The sequence below is a fragment of the Phyllobates terribilis genome, unplaced genomic scaffold (assembly GCF_046119375.1).
Source record: "Phyllobates terribilis strain yellow unplaced genomic scaffold, ASM4611937v1 Scaffold_4__5_contigs__length_816908805, whole genome shotgun sequence".
NCBI lineage: Eukaryota > Metazoa > Chordata > Amphibia > Anura > Dendrobatidae > Phyllobates > Phyllobates terribilis.
Window position 1 is genome coordinate 675,093,775 of NW_027362764.1, and position 11,215 is coordinate 675,104,989.

At 46.0% G+C, this 11,215-nt stretch overlaps 4 pseudogenes; all 4 read left to right on the forward strand.

The window, feature by feature from the left end:
* The first annotated feature begins 1,093 nt into the window (after nucleotides 1-1,093).
* On the forward strand, nucleotides 1,094-1,213 carry LOC141268667 (5S ribosomal RNA; annotated as a pseudogene).
* Nucleotides 1,214-1,481: 268 nt separating this feature from the next.
* Nucleotides 1,482-1,601, forward strand: LOC141268835 (5S ribosomal RNA; annotated as a pseudogene).
* A 942-nt stretch (nucleotides 1,602-2,543) lies between these two features.
* On the forward strand, nucleotides 2,544-2,652 carry LOC141270354 (5S ribosomal RNA; annotated as a pseudogene).
* Nucleotides 2,653-3,258: 606 nt separating this feature from the next.
* LOC141270349 (5S ribosomal RNA) lies at nucleotides 3,259-3,368 on the forward strand (annotated as a pseudogene).
* The last annotated feature ends 7,847 nt before the right edge of the window (nucleotides 3,369-11,215 follow it).

Sequence of the window (11,215 nt, forward strand, 5' to 3'; positions counted from 1 at the left end):
TCGCCTTTTTTTTGTTGTTCTGGGAGACATCCGTCTTTTGGGTCATTTTCCAAATTGGTTTCGGCTGTGCCTGAGGAGGAGAGTTTTTCCGGTCATTTGGAGAGAGTTTGGACGGATGTGCGTGGTAATCTTCAGGAGGCTAACAAAAAATCTAAGAGGTACTTTGATAGGAAACGGCAAGAGATTTTGTTTGCGGTTGGTGACATGGTTTGGTTGTCCTCTAAGAATCTGCGATTGAGGATTCCTTCTAAAAAATTGGGTCCCAAGTTCGTAGGGCCCTTTAAGGTACTTCAGATAGTTAACCAATCTGCTGTTAGGCTGGAGGTTCCTACGTCCTGGAGGATTAATCCGGTGTCTCATGTTTCTCTGTTGAAAAAAGCTGATGTGTCGGATGGTGACGCCTCTGCCACTGTTCCTCCGGTGGTGGAGGACGGGGAATATGAAATTTCCCGCATCCTAAATTCTAGACGGTATAGAGGGAGTTTGCAGTATCTCGTCGCTTGGAAGGGTTTCGGACCTGAGGATAACTCATGGGTGAGAGCGGATTATGTTTCTGCCCCCAGACTTGTCCGAGCGTTTCACAGGAGGTTTCCTGGTAAGCCTGGGCCTAGGGGATCCGGAGGATCCTCTTAGAAGAGGGGGTACTGTTACAACTCTCCTGTTAGGTTTTTTTTTAGTTTGCTGGTCACATGACCATTTTGCCTACCTGGCTTTGCTGGACTTCATTTGTATTTACTACTGTTGAGCTAGCTTGTTGCTCTGTTGCCGTTCTCTGTTAGTTTTGCTAGGTCTTCTGACCCCTATGCCTTTTTGTTGTGTGTTTGTCTTTGACTGCTACTATTTCTGCTAGGAGGTGTCCAACTTTTCCCAGTCCCTAGATCTTGTAGGGATCCCTCCCTCACATCTATAGGTCTGCGTTCAGACTAGCCGAGGACTTTAGCGGGTCTGATCGCAGGATCAGGTTCCCCGTTACATCGTAGGGATCTAGCTTAGTTCTATTGTAGGGATAGATCTCCTTTCTTTCCTTAGTCTCTGTAGCAGATCATAACAAAGCGATCCTGAGAAAGGCTGGCCGGGCGATGGATCGAGCAGCTACTACTGGCCATACCACCATGGATGCTCCTGATCTCGTCTGATCTCGGAAGCAAAGCAGGGCTGGGCTCGAACAGTACTTGGATGGGATACCTCCTGGGAACACCGGGTGCTGTAGACCCCTGGACGTCTCGCTCCGCCCCCAAGTTACGGGTCCAGCTTGCTCTTTCTGTCACATTACCGCGATGAAGGGTTTAGCCTGCAGGAGACCCTGCGCCGAGACATTTTTGAAGACACCTGATGCGGCGGGTGAATCACTGGTAAACAAACCACACCTGTAGGGACGGCACAGCCTTTGCATGGACCCTTCGGAGCCCGCCCCGTCACGGCCAGATCGCTCGCCACCAAGCGATCCTGAGAAAGGCTGGCTGGGCGATGAATTGAGCAGCATCTACTGTCCATACCATCTTGCATACGCCTGATCTCATCTGATCTCGGAAGCAAAGCAGGGCTGGGCTCGGACAGTACTTGGATGGGATACCTCCTGGGAACACCGGGTGCTGTAGACCATTTTGATGACGTTTTGCCCTACTGCCCAGCTCGGCTAGCATGGAACGGCGCCTTTCTGGACACCGACCTTAAGTAACTTAGATGATGGAAGCCCCAAGGCCTCTGAGCCAGTTGGCAGCTAAGTACGCTAGCCCGCCGCCTTCACGCAGGCCTGACACCGAGCTCCTTGCCACGGCTAGGAGTGCTTATTGACTCCGCAGCTCGCCGTGTGGAAATGATGGCATTAAAAGCACCCGGGGCCGTGAAGGGGCCAGGGTTTCAGCAGGTGCCCAGGGAAGGTTTTGGATGCCGGCCTCCTAGCGAGGGCCAGCAGAAGTAACATGTTTCTCTGCAAAGAAGCTTGTGTAACCAAGTCAGACGGCTGACAAAGAGCTAACCTCAGTGCACGGAAGGCAAGGAAGGTGCGGAAGGAATTGGGGAGGGGGGGGGTAGTTGCTGCTAGGGCCCTGAAATCATAAAACAGGCAGGAGAGTCTGACGCATGGTGACGGAGAGGTTGTAGGGGCAGATAGGGGGTGTTGTCACGTGCGAGCACGTGTGCATGCTGGCTTGGGTGTGAGAGTGCGCTTCCTAGGTGTGGCGTGCTGCAGACAATCAAAGGGATTGTTCCCTTTCATTAAAAGTTAATCCCCGGCTGCAGTCTATTAGAAAGCAACTAACCGCGCTCTACTCACCCTACCAGGGGCTACCGGTGAGTCTCGCCTCTGCTCCCGGCCTGTGGCATTGGCCGTGAAGCTGACGTTCCGTCGACAGTGCTGCAGCCGATCAGTGAGCTCAGCGGATCTGAGTCGGGCCTTCTGTCTACAAGACTTTTTAAGGAAGCCAGCAAAAAAATTGAAGAGAAGGGAAAGCACAAAAGGACCTGGTCTTGCTGAGCACTGGAAAGGGCAGCCGGCAGCCAGACGTCAAAGTAGAAAAGCAGCAAATAAGAGGCTTGTCTCTGTCTACGGCCACACCATCCTGAACAGGCCTTATCTCAGAAGCTAAGCAGTGTCGGGCCTGGTTAGTACTTGGATAGGAGACCGCCTGGGAATACCAGGTGCTGTAGGCTTTTGCTTTTTCCTTCCTTCCACCAGCAGGGGGCACTCTCTTCTATGCCTTTTTTCCATTCCCTTTCAAAAGTGCACACATTCATTCTCTTTTCTTTTTTTCATTTGCTTTCTCTCTTGCGGTATTTCATCTCTGCAAAATACCAGCATCCTTATGATCACCGTGGGCCTCCAGCATTGTTGCTTCTTTTCTTTTAATACTAGGACCAGCGTCTCCCGCGTGGCTGGAGGCAACCACCGGTAACCCCAAGCAGAAGACCTTTGCAGGCAACACGACCCTCCCCCTTGAAGAGCAGCTCAAAGTCACTGGCAACCATCTCACCCTCTTCCTTCATTCACCCCTGGACGTCTCGCTCCGCCCCCAGGTTACGGATCCAGCTTGCTCTTTCTGTCACATTACCGCGATGAAGGGTTTAGCCTGCAGGAGACCCTGCGCCGAGACATTTTTGAAGACACCTGATGCGGCGGGTGAATCACTGCTAAACAAACCACACCTGTAGGGACGGCACAGCCTTTGCATGGACCCTTCGGAGCCTGCCCCGTCACGGCCAGATTGCTTGCCACCAAGCGATCCTGAGAAAGGCTGGCCGGGCGATGGATCGAGCAGCGTCTACTGGCCATACCACCTTGGATACGCCCGATCTCGTCTGATCTCGGAAGCAAAGCAGGGCTGGGCTCAGACAGTACTTGGATGGGGGAACATCGGGTGCTGTAGACCATTTTGATGACGTTTTGCCCTACTGCCCAGCTCAGCTAGCATGGAACGGCGCCTTGCCAGACACCGACCTTAAGTAACTTAGATGATGGCAGCCCCAAGGCCTCTGAGCCAGTTGGCAGCTAAGTACGCTACCCGGCCGCCCTTCACGCAGGCCTGACACCGAGCTCCTTGTCACGGCTAGGAGTGCTTATTGACTCCGCAGCTCGCCGTGTGGAAATGATGGCGTTAAAAGCACCCGGGGCCGTGAAGGGGCCAGGCTTTCAGCAGGTGCCCAGGGAAGGTTTTGGATGCCGGCCGCCTAGCGAGGGCCAGCAGAAGTAACATGTTTCTCTGCAAAGAAGCTTTTGTAACCAAGCCAGACGGCTGACAAAGAGCTAACCTCAGTACAAGGAAGGTGCGGAAGGAATTGGGGAGGGGAGGGGGTGATTCCTGCTAGGGCCATGAAATCATAAAACAGGCAGGAGAGTCTGACGCATGGTGACGGAGAGGTTGTAGGGGCAGATAGGGGGTGTTGTCACATGCGAGCACGTGTGCATGCTGGCTTGTGTGTAAGAGTGCGCTTCCTAGGTGTGGCGTGCTGCAGACAGTCAAAGGAATTGTTCCCTTTCATTAAAAGTTAATCCCCGGCTGCAGGCTATTAGAAAGCAACTAACCGCGCTCTACTCAACCTACCCGGGTCTACCGGTGAGTCTCGCCTCTGCTCCCGGCCTGTGGCATTGGCCGTGAAGCTGACGTTCCGTCGACAGCGCTGCAGCCGATCAGTGAGCTCAGCGGCTCTGAGTGGGGCGTTGTGTCTCCAAGACCTTTTAAGGAAGCCAGCAAAAAAATTGAAGAGAAGGGAAAGCACAAAAGGACCTGGTCTTGCTGAGCACTGGAAAGGGCAGCCGGCAGCCAGACGTCAAAGTAGAAAAGCAGCAAGTGAGAGGCTTGTCTCTGCCTACGGCCACACCACCCTGAACATGCCTGATCTCATCTGATCTCGGAAGCTAAGCAGCATTGGGCCTGGTTAGTACTTGGATGGGAGACTGTAAAATAATACTCTTCCTGTATTATTTTTTTCTACTGAGGACTTCTCAAAGTATCAATATCACGATGTTGTTATAAAAAAATGTATCTATTTATTCTTGGATTGTCCATTAAAAAGAATCAGATTGCAGCAGGTACATACAATAATTAGTTATAAACTAATTGTTCATTTGTCCATAATTAGCTTAATTGTTTAATTGTTGAGATTCACCCATCTTTCCTTGGATCCTGGCTGGTAAATCATGTCTTTGTCCAGCATGTGTCCAGGCCTACATGTCATCTGCTTCTCAGCATGAAGATTCTGTGTCTTGTGGGGTGGGCAGAGCAAGAGAGCCCCCCCTTTCTGTACCATGGGCTTTTATAGCCAGTCGTATGGACACCTGTTCTACATATGGTAGTGAACCAAAAATACACACACAAATAGCGCATGTCAACTAGACACGATGGCTGAGGCATAGAACTCAGAAAAATGGTTATCGATTAACATTCCAAATGAATTTCCATAATTAACCATTTAACATTTCCCCCTTTTTGAGAATAAAAGGACTTAAACTGAAATATCTCAAAAGAAGATACATTCATCAATCATTTTTTCTTTCCTTCTTCCTTGGCAATATCATTAAAATTCCATAATAATAATAATAGTAATAATAGTATCAATATCGGATTATTGTTATATAATGACGTGAATTCATGTTATGGTAAGCCGTGACTAATATTCATTTAATATGTATAATTATACTTCCCTATATCTAAATTGAAGCAATCGCGGGTTCAATCGTCATCATCTGATGTCATCGGGTCGTCGTCTCGTCTTCTTCTTTGTTCTTTTATAACACAGTCTTTAGATGAAAACTCCTTTGAAATAAATTACAGCATGTAGATATTGTACAGTCCATAATTTTGCTCATTATTGTTCAGTCCATAAACTGTACTCTTTATTAGAAAGATCATGTGTGTCAGTTGATAAGAAAACAAAGTCCATGGATGAAATGTAGCTTTAATATATGTGCAGTGTCACCTGGACTTACGTTGGATCGTCTTTGGAATCTTCCGTGTGTCCGCACTGGTCTCGTGTCACTTTTGGAACAGATGTGACGTCTTTGGTCAGTAAAGCAAGGGTTAACTTGCCACTTTCCTGCTTTATATAGCACCATAACCAGTACTCAGTCCTTTATATACAGGACACATATGCCAGGTATTACCTGTTCACCAGCTTTCATTCAAGCGTTGCAGGTGATAAGAAACCACTGGAACGTGATGAAGCTTGAACACAACACAGTACATATAGGATCATCGTCCTCTGCCGTCCTGGTGATCAGTGGTGTGAATTGTATTGTATGTAATGGACACAGTCTATTATAACACTCAGCATTCACACCTGTTACCTTCTGAGACGGCCGGATATCAGTTGCTTCTTCTTGTAACTTTTGAGAATCTCTTTGATTTATAAAAATTAAGAGTCTTTATTAAGATAGAATTCATAATTGCGATGTCTTGATTGAAGTCTTCATTCCCTAATCTGATACCAAATCTGACAGTTTTTCCTAACCTATAATATCACAGCGTACCATAGCAATCAGTAATATCCATCTAATTATTATCAAAATATTAAAATAAATTATGTTTGGAATAATAAACAATAATAGATAATAAATCATTATCAATCAAGTTCTCCACATGATAGAACATTTTTATGTCATAGGTGTAAATACCTTTTCCAACCCATAGGTGTCAGTGTATTTTGAAAAAACAAGTTTTTATATCTTTATTAAACCAATAATATCAAAGAATGTATACTCCTGAACCAAAATGAATAAATATATGAATGTATGAATGAATGAATGAATGAATGAATAAATGAATGAATGAATTGTGTTTACTCAGAAAATGTAAACATTTTTTTCCTTAGCAATATATATTTAATGAAGCAATACTCTTGTATTAGACATTACTTTATTAAATATGAATGTGTTTTCTCAATTGAGATATTGAACTCAAATAAAATCAAATGAGAATTAAAAAATGAAAAAATAGAAAAATAAGAAGTATAAAGTAAGAATAAAATTTTAAAAATGAAGAATAAAATTAAGAGTAAAAATAAGAATAAAAATAAAAATAAGGCCTTTAAATTTTAATAACAAATGCAGAGTAATTATATTCTCCATAAAAAATACCCTTATATCTCCATTATTTGGATGATTTCATATTTGTCATAACCTTGTACCACCAAAAAATATTAAATTATGCAACTTTGCATGTAATACCCTTCTTAATTATACCATAGTACCTTATTATTATTTCTTCTTTATTAAAATGTGGGGAAAATAAGTATTGATCAAAAGTGATTATGTAATCAGGATCAAAAACACATTTTCCCCCTTAATACCAAAAAATATTATTTTATAAAATTTATGTATATATCAGAACCAAATTAAAAATAATTATTCTTCTAGAAATATTGTGCATAAATTTCATATCGATGAGTAGCATAGATTTGACTAAAGAGATGTGTGTACCTATTTAGGTAACCATTAAAAATAATATTATAGTTATTCAAGAATATTATCATGTGGAAAATTATTCTAAATATAAATTTGCTTTGTAAACCATTTTGATGTGTGGTTGCCCTTATCCACTATTAGTTAAATCAAGAAATAATAATTATTAAAGAAATATAGAAATATATATATGTAGATAATACATAATTATGTATTATAATTTCCTCAAAATTAAATATATTTTTGTACCTTCACATAAAGAAACATTTTTTTTTTCAAACATACAAACATACGAGGCCTCTGTCACATCAATCACACTTAGCAGCTGCTGATTTACTCATCTGTCACCTTCACTCTGACATTCACAGATCTGTTCAACTCAAACATTCCACATATGAAGTTTTAGATATATATATATTTATTTAACCCAAAATTGTTGTATCCCAATTTATTAATGCGAATTGCCATATCAATTGAATATCTTTATATTTCTTTGACTATTCCCAAGTACATATTATATAATATGAGAGTAAGTCACTGGAATTTCAGACACTTGAAAAAACTCTTGTCTTAGATTCTTTTTTCACTGGCTGCCCGGTCTTAAGTTACATCAGTTGAAAATAGAATGAATGGGATCCTATACTATTAGCTCAAAGTTCAAAGGCCGCAGCTGTCACACGTCATGCTGTAAAGCTACTTTAATTTGCACGAACACTTCATGCACAGAAAATATTAGCAACACAAAAGAATTAATAAGTATTACATATATATTATAGTTCAACTAGATATATTGTTATTATTTTAAAATGTTATACACATAAAATCATGCAATTTTTTCACTTCCTGTGTGAATAAAGAAATAAATCCATTTTAGAGTTCTTTGATCAAATCCTGCTTTGGAATGAAAATTCTAAGGAAATATAAGAAAATAAAATTAAATATCAAATTAATACAGAAACAGAATTATTTAAATATCTTATACATATATTGGTTGGTTCTAATGTAATTCAAAATATTGCTACTTAAATTTATATATATGAAGTTCTAATTTACAAATTAATATATATATATATATATATTATAAACGTATATATAAATACAATTATACGCAATTTGTTATGCACACGCCCGGACTGACTGGCGTGTGCGTGTTTATGTAGTGATTCCACTGTGCCATGAACCGGAGAGTTCCTGGAGCGGCGTAACTAAGTATCTGCCCGATCCGACCAAGGTCGCACGACGGCATACGACGCCAGTGCACCAGGGAGGAACCGAGCAGAGGAACCAGGGTCTACTCCAGGTCAGACTCTGGACACGGCTGTTGACCCACACCGGGGAATACAGGAACAGGCAGACTAGAGCACAGGCTGGGTAGGGTCCAGTACAGACTGGGAGACAAATTCGAAACCGCAGACGCGGTAGACAGAGCTGAGCAAAGCGAAAACCGCAGACGCGGTGGACAGAGCTGAGCAAAGCGAAAACCGCAGACGCGGTGGACAGAGCTGAGCAAAGCGAAAACCGCAGACGCGGCGGACAGAGCTGAGCAAAGCGAAAACCGCAGACGCGGCGGACAGAGCTGAGCAAAGCGAAAACCGCAGACGCGGCGGACAGAGCTGAGCAAAGCGAAAACCGCAGACGCGGCGGACAGAGCTGAGCAAAGCGAAAACCGCAGACGCGGCGGACAGAGCTGAGCAAAGCGAAAACCGCAGACGCAGCGGACAGAGCTGAGCAAAGCGAAAACCGCAGACGCGGCGGACAGGACTCTGTTCACACGGAACAGACTAGAAGGGAAAGGCAGAACCAGATACCCACAGGGTACTTGCAGAGAAGTAGCGAGTGGACCACAAACTCACAAACGGAAGTACAGTGACAACGAGCAGGAGTTAGGTACGAGTTCAGACTCTGCAGAAAAAGGAATGGAACGGACATAGAGAAAAAACAGGTAAAAGATAGGAGAGAGTTCAGTCTGGAACTGAGTGTACGGAGGAGACCGACACTGCAGCGGGATACAGGAGCGGGTCTGGGAATACGGCCCCCAGAGAGGCAGGACGAACAGGCAAGGAGCGTGTTCAGACTGGCCTGGAAATACAGCCTCCAGGAAGGCGGAACGAACAGGCAAGGAACGAGTACAGACTGCAGGTTAAGGTACACAGATAGGACACAGTACAGACACGGGAACTGATACCGCAAGGCAGGAGACATAGACAGGACTCAGTTCAGACACGGGAACTGATACCGCAAGGCAGGAGACAAAGACAGGACTCAGTTCCGACACGGGAACTGATACCGCAAGGCAGGAGACATAGACAGGACTCAGTTCAGACACGGGAACTGATACCGCAAGGCAGGAGACAAAGAACGGGACCCAGTTCAGACACGGGAACTGATACCGCAAGGCAGGAGACAAAGACAGGACTCAGTTCAGACACGGGAACAGATACCGCAAGGCAGGAGACATAGACAGGACTCAGTTCAGACACGGGAACTGATACCGCAAGGCAGGAGACAAAGAACGGGACCTGGCACCTTCAGAGTGCAAGCACACACTGAATGAAACACTATGCTCAGGCAGGGATAGATGGGAGCAGCTGAGCTATATACCAGGTGACAGACAGCAATAGGCTGAGGACGCACAAGGGGTGTGACCCACAGCAGGTACAAAAAGCAGGAAGTGATCGGGCGCCGCCCTTAAGCAGCAGAAACAGACAAACAGACAGCAAGGAGGGAAGCCAGAGAGACATTCTGGACTGGAGATCAAGTGCGCGCTCTTGCACAGTGGGAGATGGACCACCATGCAAGGACGCCGCCAGGTATGTTACAGTACCCCCCCCTTACGCCCCCTCTTCTTCAGGCCTGCCAGAATCTTCCGCAGGGAATTCGAGGACTAGTTGTTCACTTCAAGGAGATCACTTCCACAGTCCACAGGAAAAATTGATCTCATCTGGTTAGCTAGGATGCTACCTCCTATCCAGCCATCCTTGGCAACAGACGAAACGGGTGGAGTACCAGGAACAGCACACAAGGAAGTCTCTCTCCACATATTTTCAGGTGGCACCCCAGAGGGTACAGGAGACAACTGGAAGTCCTTCACCGGGTTGGAGGGGGACAGAGACTTGGGGGTAATCTCTGCTTCGAGGTACATCTTGTCAAGCTCACAGGAAGAAATAGACGGGTTATCAGGTACATAATGAGGAAAAGTCACTGTCTCTTTGTTATCTGGTGGTACCCCGGAGAATTCAGGAAACAACTGGAGGTCCTCCGCCGGGTCAGAAGAGTGCAGAGGCTCAGAGAAAACATCTGCTTCAGAGTACACTAGGTCGGACTCACTGGAGGAATCAGGCGAGGTATCGGGTACCGAGTATAGGAAAGTCTCTGTCCATTCACCACCAGGTGGCACCCCAAAGGGTTCTGGAGACAACTGGGGGTACTCCGCCTGGTCAGAGGATTGTAGAGACTCATGGGTAACCTCTGCTTCAGAGTACACAAGGTCGAACTCACTGAACGAAGCAGGCGAGGTATCAGATCCAGGATATAGGAAAGTCTCTGTCCATTCACCAGCAGGTGGCACCCCGAAGGGTTCTGGAGACAACTGGAGGTCCTCTACCTGGTCGGAGGGGTGTAGAGACTCGGGAGTGACCTCTGCTTCGGAGTACACTAGGTTGGACTCACTGGACGAAGCGAGCGAGATATCAGGTACAGAGTATAGGAGAGTCTCTGTCCTTTCGCTACCAGGTAGCACCCCGTAGGGTTCTGGAGACGACTGGAGGTCCTCCGCCTGGTCGGAGGGGTGTAGAGACTCGGGAGTAACCTCTGCTTCGGAGTACACTAGGTTGGACTCACTGGACGAAGCGAGCGAGGTATCAGGTACAAAGTATAGGAGAGTCTTTGTCCTTTCGCTACCAGGTAGCACCCCGAAGGGTTCTGGAGACAACTGGAGGTCCTCCGCCTGGTCGGAGGGGTGTAGAGACTCGGGGGTAACTACCACTTTGGGGTACCCATTGTCAGGCTCACAGGACGAAGCGGACAAAGTATCGAGTACCGAGTGTAGAGAAGTCTCTCTCCATTTGTCATCGAGTGGTATCCCGGAGGATTCAGGAGGCAACAGGGGGTCCTCCGCCAGGTAGTAGAGGTGCACAGACTCAGAGGTAACCACAGCTTTGGAGCATCCTTGGACATGCACACCGGTTAAAGTGGGTGAAGCATCTGATGCCGGGTGCAGGAAGTTCTCCTTTGTGGAGTCTGGATGGGCAGAAGTCTCTTCGGGCAGGAGAACCGGTGCACTACCCACGCACATTACCCGTTGGGGCTTCTGCGGGATAC